We start from the raw sequence: 9,087 nt of genomic DNA, 5'->3' as shown, positions 1-9,087 counted from the left end.
ATGTCCACATTCTGTTCACTTCAAGGAAACTTAATGGTAATAATAGCAATAATAATAATCTTTCCCTGGCCTGAAAATAAAGATCCCTTGCTTCAATTTTCTCTTTATCCTTAGTGAGGTTGACAGAAAAAAACCCATAGCCTGAAGGCAAATCCTGCTCTCTGGATTATGTTGTCAGGATTAATTCAAATTCTTACTTGAAACCTGGTTTACTTCAGGATTGGGAACTTTCCCTTGAAATAACATCTTTTTGTGTGTGTGTGTGTGGTACGTGGGGCTCTCACTGTTGTGTCCTCTCCCATTGCGGAGCACAGGCTCCAGACACGCAGGCTCAGCGGCCATGGCTCACGGGCCCAGCCGCTCCGCAGCATGTGGGATCCTCCCGGACCGGGGCACGAACCCGTGTCCCCTGCATCGGCAGGTGGACTCTCAACCACTGCGCCACTAGGGAAGCCCCTGAAATAACATCTTTAAGGACGAGCAGGTTTGATTTGTTTTTACAGCTTATCCTTTATGAATCATCAGCCCAGAATGTCAAGCCCAACCAGGTAAAGAGCGGGAAGGGAAGGAACAAAAGGCATTTCCCAGAAACTACCTCCTTCCCCACAAGCAGTGACTCAGCAGAAGTGGGGACTGATGCCCACCCAAAGGGCAGAGGGAAGCCTGGGAGGACACTCCATCCCTCTTTGAAGATCCACCTCTGAATAAAACTGGTTGGGACTTCCCTGGTGGTGCAGTGGTTAAGAATCCGCCTGCCAATGCAGGGAACATGGGTTCGAGCCCTGGTCCAGGAAGATCCCACATGCCACGGAGCAACTGAGCCTGTGCGCCACAACTACTGAGCCTGTGCTCTAGAGCCTGCGAGCCACAGCTACTGAGCCCACATGCCACAACTACTGAAACCGGCACGCCTAGAACCCGTGCTGCTCAACAAGAGAAGCCACTGCAATAAGCCCACGCACCGCAACAAAGAGTAGCCCCCACTCGCCGCAACTAGAGAAAGCCTGCACACACGAAGACCCAATGCAGCCAAAAGTAAATAAATTTATTAAAACAAAACTGGTGACACATCCATTCTCTGCAGCATGGGGGCTATTTCCCCTCTCTTAACAGTGTACAAGATGGTTTAGGAGGCCCAGGGCACTAGCAGCAGGAGAGAATTGTCTTTTCAGCGTTTTCTCAGTCCTGCTAGCAATGCTGAAGAGAAAGTCTCAGTTTGGTGCCAGCAGGTCATTAAGTCCTCTACCACCTGCTAATCCATCCTGGTAAGAGAGAGAGCAGACCTGGAGTCAGAGTTAGCTATCTAGAATTTAGTAACACTGTTTGGCTTTCACTATATTTATTTTTTGGATATTTTGTATGTTTTCTATTACAAACGTGATTTAAAGTTTCCTTTTAAGTAATTTATTTAGGTTACAAAAAGTGATTTGATTTAGAGAAAATATTAAGTAAATGATACGGTGTGGGGCTTCCCTGGTGGCGCAGTGGTTGAGAGTCCGCCTGCCGATGCAGGGAACACGGGTTCGTGCCCTGGTCCGGGAAGATCCCACTTGCTGCGGAGTGGCTGGGCCCATGAGCCATGGCCGCTGAGCCTGCGCGTCCGGAGCCTGTGCTCCGCAACGGGAGAGGCCACAACAGTGAGAGGCCCGCGTACCGCAAAAAAAAAAAAAAAAAATGATATGGTGTGAATTATAAAGATGAAGTTTAGGAGACCCTCACTCAGCCTTATCTTTATGCCAGGCCCCGCAGACCCTCAGAATAAGACCCATGGGGCTGTCGGGGGAGGGGTATTTAACCTCTGTGAGACATTTAAGTTTGATGTTTTCGGCCATCAGGAACAAAGCCACAATGAAAAATATGGAACAGGTGCCATTTCCCATATGTGCACGTATATCAGTAGGATAGGTTTCTGCCAGTGGCATTGGTGAGTCAAAAGGGTGTGTACATTTGTCACTTTGATTGGCATGGCCACACTGCCCTCCAAAGAACTTTTGCCAATTCACCCTCCCTGGCATAATGCCTGTTCCCTACACTGTCTGGCTTCATTGGTTTTTCATGTGGCTTAGGGAGAAGCCACTTATCTTGGGTCTAGACACTTTGATTCCTGTCCTGGTGCTGCATTGTGCTGGCTCTACACAGTCAAGGAGATTTGGGTTTGAATCCCAACTCAGCCACTAACTGATGTGTGACTCAATCAAGTTATTAGCCTACCTGAGCCTCAGTTTTTGCATCTGTCAAATGGAAATAATGTCTTCAGTTGAGTCTATCTTACTTTAAAGTCAGGTCTCAAAGTATAAAGACAAAATTTACTCTCTTTCTGCCCTAATTTGTTAACCCCATATGTGGTATAACCTCATCCTACTTTGTAGGGTCCTTGTGAGAATTTAAGGAACTACTATTGCCATAGTACCTGGCACATCATAGATGCTTGATGATAACAGTGTTATTATTTCATGAAATTGCAAAAGCATCTTTCTGAGGCTCAGTTTCTTCATCCATGAACAGCTGGCATGGAGCTACCAGAGAGATTCAAAGTGCATGAAAATGTTTTGCAACTATTACGAGGGCCCCAGATGCAGGGGTTAAGCTTTACTGGGGCTACAGCAGCCCTGCCAGGCGCCACCTGCTGTAAACTTCCTTTACTTCTCTCCTTGGCATTTCAGTGCTGTGTTAGCTCACAGTGAGACCATCTTCTCCCAGCCCTTGCCAGTGAGCGAACAGGAGCTGAGCACTCAGCCCACTTGGGAGATGGCTGGCGGGAAAGAACCACTCCTGCCTCTGGGGGATTAAGCTTCTGAGGAGCAGGCCAGTTGTATACAAGGGGAGGGCACAGAGAACTGTCTCTTTGTGGCAGGAAAGTCCCCAGCCCTCTCTGAACTCTTGTTTCCACTTCAACTAGAAAATGAGGGATTTGGATTGGGTAATTCTACAGAAAAGGCACTAGGTTTGGAGTCCCAAGACTTGGGTGCACAGCCTACCCTAATATTAATCTAGTGTGTAATCACTGGGACTCAGTGTCCTCATCTGTAAAATGGGAATACAAATTAAACCATTGAACCGTTAGGAATTGAGTCCCTCCTGTCATGGAGCTTGCTTTCTAGTGGGGAGAAACAGCTAAGGAAAAAATATATAAAGTGTGAGGAGATGATGAAGACCATGAAGGAGAATGAAATAGGGTAAAGGGAAGGAGAGTGGCTGAGGTGGTCAGAGAAGGCCTCTGTGTCCAGGTGGCATTTGAGCGGAAACCTTCAGGAGGTGAGTGAGTGTGTGGATACCTGGGAAGAGCATTCCAGGCAGAAGGAACAGCAAATGCAGAAGGCCTGGAGTGGGGGTTAGCCTGGCATGTTTGAGGGACAGGGAGGAGGGGAAGGGGGTGAGGTATGAGCGGGGCACGGGCCAGATCAGAGTGGATCTCACTTCTGGTTTTTATGTGAGTGAGGTGAGAAGCCACTGGGAGATCTTGAGCAGGGGAGCAACATGATCTGACCTATATCTCGGGACTGTAGTTACCTATTGCTATATAACAAGTAATCCAAAATGTAGTCTCTCTTTTTTTTAAATAAATTTATTTATTTATTTAATTTTTGGCTGCATTGGGTCTTCGCTGCTGCATGCACGTTTTCTCTAGTTGCTGAGAGCGGGGGCTACTCTTTGTTGTGGTGCGCCGGCTTCTCATTGTGGTGGCTTCTCTTGTTGCGGAGCATGGGCTCTAGGTGCACGGGCTTCAGTAGTTGTGGCACACGGGCTTCAGTAGTTGTGGCTCGCGGACTCTACAGTGCAGGCTCAGTAGTTGTGGTGCACGGGCTTAGTTGCTCTGCGACATGTGGGATCTTCCTGGACCAGGGCTCGAACCCGTGTCCTATGCATTGGCAGGCGGATTCTTAACTGCTGCACCAACAGGGAAGCCCCCAAGATGTAGTCTCTTAAAGCAACAATAATCATATATTCTCTCTCACAGCTTCTGTGTGGGTCAGCAATTTGGGAGCAACTTGGCTGAGCCGTTCTGGTCTCTGATGATGTTGCAGTGAGTATTGGCCAGGGCTGCACTCATCTGAAGGCTTGACTGTGGCTGGAGGCTCCATCTTCAAGGTGGCCCACTTGTGTGGCTGGCGAGTTGGGGTTGGCTGTTGATGGGAGGCCTCAGCTCCTCTCCACAGGCTTGTTTGGGTGTCCTCACAGCATTGTTGCTAGCTTCCCTCAGAGTGAGTGACTCAAGAGACCAAGACAGAAGCTGCAGTGTCTTTTATGACCCAGCTTCAGAAGTCATACACTGTTGCTTCTGCCATTTTTATTTGTCCCACCGGCCAGCCCTATTCAATGTGAGAGGGGACTACACAAGGGCATAAATACAAGGTAGTGAGGATCTCTGTGAGCCAGCTTGAGACTGACTACCACAAGTTTTATTTTAATTAGCATATGGTAAAATGTACTTCTTTTTGGTGTATAGTTCTACGAATTTTAACACGTGTAGATTTGCGTAACCACCACCACAAACAGGATGCAGAGCAGTTCCATCACCTTTCAAAAAACCCTCCTGTTTCCCTTTGTAGTGACACGCTTTTCCCACCCTTAACCTGTGGTAACCACTGATCTATCACTATAGTTTTGTCTTTGAGAATGTCATAAAAGGAACCGTACAGTAGTACATCAACCTCTGAAACTGGCTTTTTCACACAGAATAATGCCACTGAGACTCATCTAGGTTGCTGCAAGTATTAATAGCTCAATTCTTTGTATTGCTGAGCTGCATTGCTTTGTATGGATATACCACAGTTTGTTTATTGATTTATCCATTGAAGAGGTTATTTCCAATTGGGAAGTGTGGATTATGAATAGAGCTGCTATAAACATTCATGTACTGTACTCTTTCTCCCATCCTTCTGCTGCTCTGATGACCTTTTGATATTGTACCACAGGTCTCATGGACCCTGTTTATTTTTTTTCTGTTGTTCAGATTGGGTAATTTCAATTGCTGTGCCTTCAAGTCCACAGATTTTTTTTTTCCTGTGCCATCTCCATTCTGCTGTTTAGCCCATCCATTGAGTTTTTAATTTCAGTTGTTGTACGTTTCAGTTCTAAAATATCCATTTGAGGTTTTCTATTATGAAAAAGCTAGAGAAAGCCCAGAATCTTCATCCTTACTACATGGAGTATTTTTTTTTAATTGCAGTAAAGCATACATAAGATTTGCCACTTTAACCACGTTTAAGTATAGTTCAGGGGCGTTAAGTATACTCACATTGTTGTGCAACCATCACCACTTACCCATCTCCAGAACTTTTTCTTCCTTCCAAACTAAAACCATACCCATTAAATACTCCCCATTCTCTCCTTGGAGTATTTGTGTAACAACTGCTTTAAGGTCTTTTTCAGATCATTCCAACATCTTGGTGTTGGCATCTTTTCATTGACTTTTCCCATGTGAGTTGAGACTTTCCTGCTTCTTTGTATTGCAGGTAAATTGTCCTGGACATTTTGAATATTATGTTACGAGCAATGGGTCTCACTTAAATCCCATGGAGATATCGATATTTTTGTCTTAGCAGGCAATTGGCACAGTGGGTTCAGCTCCACCTGCCTTCTGTGGGTTTGGTTCCAGTGTCAATCCTGTTTTCAAACCTTCAGCGGTGCTATGTGCATCTGCTCTGTTTGCGTGCCACTCATGGGCCAGTCTGGAGCTCAGGCAGTGGCCTCTCATGATTCAGTTCTCAAAGTCTGTGGTATGCTGTTTAGGTTAGATCCACTGATATGCAGCTAGCATAGAAGCCCATAGAGCCCAGAAGCCCATAGATAACTTTACAGGGCCACTTTCCCAAACTCCTCCCTCAGTGCTGTCTCCCTGGGACTTTATGGCTCCCTGGGGCTTTATTTATCTGACCCTGATGTGCATTTCCCACAACTGAAAATCAGTAGGGGTTCATCCCAACATCTCAGGACACAGCTCCTCCAGTTAGACAGGGAGTTTCGCTTTCCTCATAGTTTCAGACTCCTGGAGGCACCTGCCACCATCTCCGCCGCCATGGATGGCCTGGGGACTAGGACACAAGAAAACGGAGAAAGAAAGGAAATAGGAATCCCCCCCACCCCAGTCTTTCTGAGTGTTAGGAGACCTCTTTCCTGTTTCTGGAGCTAGAACTAGAGGGTTTCTCCTGACACTCTCTCTGTCATGCTGATGTCCACTTCTAGGTTTGGAACTGCATTGAGAGAGCCCAAGGAATACAGAGGGGAAAAAAAAGTGTAAACTCACTGCCAGTTTGGTGGTACTTTGATTGCTGGTCTTCCCCAATCTGCCTGCTACTGCTGACTTTTCTGAGCCCTCAAGAGCTGCTCAATATCTTCTGTCCAGGGTTTGGAGCTGCATTCAGCAGCAGAGGCAGGGTGGAGACTGTTTCTCCAACTCACTGGAAGTAAGCACTACCTCAGGTTTTGCACCCATCCTACTGGCTGTCAAGTGGACCGTGGACTGACGGGGGCGGGGGTGGGGCCAGGTTGGAAGCAAGGAGGCATGTGAGGATGTTTGGGGAAGCTTCACAGAGATGGCCCCTGGGTTGAGTCTCAAAGATACGTGGCTGTTTTCAGAAGGTTGGGGGCAGAGCATTCAGGGCAGAGGGGTCAGCATGAGTGATATCTTGGGAGCAGACTGGGCAGTCTGGGGTGAGGATGCCAGGCTGGGGCAAGGTGAAGGGTGGGTCCCCTCAACAAGAAGGCTAGAGACTAGGCTGAGAGTACATGTTGGGAGGTGAGTGGTTGATTTCTGATTTCTATGGGTTGAAGAAAAAGGCCAGGTAGGGCTTCCCTGGTGGCACAGTGGTTGAGAGTCCACCTGCCAATGCAGGGGATGTGGGTTCATGCCCCGGTCTGGGAAGATCCCACATGCTGCGGAGCCGCTGGGCCCATGAGCCATGGCCACTGAGCCTGCGCGTCCGGAGCCTGTGCTTCACAACGGCAGAGGCCACAACAGTGAGAGGCCTGTGTACCACAAAAAAAAAAAAAAGGCCAGGTAATGTTTTCCACTGGTGTGCAAGGAGGGGAATCCCCCACCCCCAGACCTGAGATAGGATGTGGGGACGCTCGTGGGAGACTGAGGCCTTGGCAGGGAAAGGTGGCATCAAGGCTGAAAAGGCCCAGCTCCTGTGGAGAAAGAAGGGCATGATTTTACAGCTGCTGAAAGGGAATGCCATATAGCTGCAGCCTTTCTTGGGTCAGATGATCTATAAGAGGAGCCAGGAAGATATCTGCTTCTGTATCCCAACTAATAAATTTAATGCTTCCCAAGGGCTTTCTATAAGCTAGCTGGGGGAGATAGGAGAGGATAGGGGACCAGGTGTTTAGAGGTAGGAGTAACAAAGAGCTTTTGCTATATTCTTTTTCTTATTTTTAAAAATTTCAAACCTCTTGTACTAGTTATCTGTTGGTGTGAAAAAATGACCCTAAAACTCAGCAGCTGAAAACAACAAACATTTATTACTTCACCCAGTTTCTGAGCATCAGGAATCTGGAATCAGCTTAGCTGAGTGGTTCTGGCTCAGGGTCTCTCATGAAGTTATAGTCAAGATGTCAACCTGGGCTGTAGTCAGCTGAAGTCTTGACTAGGGCTGAAGGGTCTCCTTCCAAGATGGTGCACTCACATGGCTATTGCAGGAGGCCTCAGTTCCTCACTGACTATTGGCAGGAAGCCTCAATTATTCCCCACGTAGGCATTTCTATAGGGCTGCTCTTGATGTGGCAGCTGTTTTCCCCAGATCCAAGAGATCAAGATGGAAGCTTCAGTGCCTTTTAAAAACTAACCACAGAAGTGGCACACCAACATTTCTGCCGTATCCTATTCTAACCCTATTCTAACCATACAAGCCATTGTTAGATCAGGGCGGGAAGGGACTCTACAAGGATTTTAATACAGTGGGTGTCATTGAGAGCCATCTTACACGCTGCCTACCACAGTATGTGAACAGATCACCAATTCAAATTCTTTTGTACATTTAAAGAGATCACTGAGATATATTATTAATAGAAAAAAAGCAAGTTGCCTTTTCATATAATTGCACTTAATAAAGAAACACAAAATGTACATATTCCTATTATATATATATATATATATATATATGTAAATGTATAGAAAAAGGTCTGGAAGGATACATTTGACACTGTTAAAAGTGTTACCTCTGGGAAGGGAGATGGAATGAAATGTTGTGAAAGGGAACTTACCATTTTTACACTATAGTTTTCTTTATAGTTTGAATCATTTGTTGGGTTTGCTGTTCAAATTTTCTGTTGCTGTGTAGCAAAGCACCCCAAATTTAGTGTTGTAAAATAATAATCCTTTCATTCTGCTCACAGATTCTATGGGTTGGGAATGTGGACAGGGCATAGCAGAAATGGTTTGTCTCTGCTCCAAGGAGTCTAAGGGCCTATGCTGGGGGACGAAAACAGCTGGGAGTGACTACATTTGTGGTGCCTGGGCTTGGATGGCTGGGATGTTGGCTTCAGGTAGGGCCACTGACTGGAACACCTACAAATGGGCCCTCGCTGTGGCTTGGTCTTTCTCATAACATGGAAGCTGTGTCCCCAGAGGAATATCTCTTGGAGAGAGGATATTCCAAGAGAACCAGGCAAAGCTGCATGTCTTTTTATGACCCAGTCTCAGAAGTCACAAAGCAACACTTTGCCACACTCTATTGTTTAAATCATCCACAAGCCTACTCAGATTCAAGGAAAGAGGACATAAATTCTCCCTCCTGATGGGAGGAATGTTAAGGAAACTGAAGCAATTTTTTAAAACTGCCACAGTTAGTTATATGATTTTAAAATCTATTTTAGAGCTTCCCTGGTGGTGCAGTGGTTAAGAATCTGCCTGCCAATGCAGGGGACACGGGTTTGAGCCCTGGTCCGGGAAGATCCCACATGCTGCGGAGCAACTAAGCCCGTGCGCCACAACTACTGAAGCCTGCGTGTCTAAAGCCCGTGCTTCGCAACCAGAGAAGCCACCGCAATGTGAAGCCCACACGCCACAGTAAGGTGTAGCCCCCGCTCGCCACAACTAGAGAAAGCCCACACACAGCAACGAAGACCCAACGCAGCCAAAAATAA

The sequence above is a fragment of the Mesoplodon mirus genome (assembly GCF_964341445.2).
Source record: "Mesoplodon mirus genome assembly, chromosome: 15".
NCBI lineage: Eukaryota > Metazoa > Chordata > Mammalia > Artiodactyla > Ziphiidae > Mesoplodon > Mesoplodon mirus.
This window is presented reverse-complemented; position numbering follows the sequence as displayed.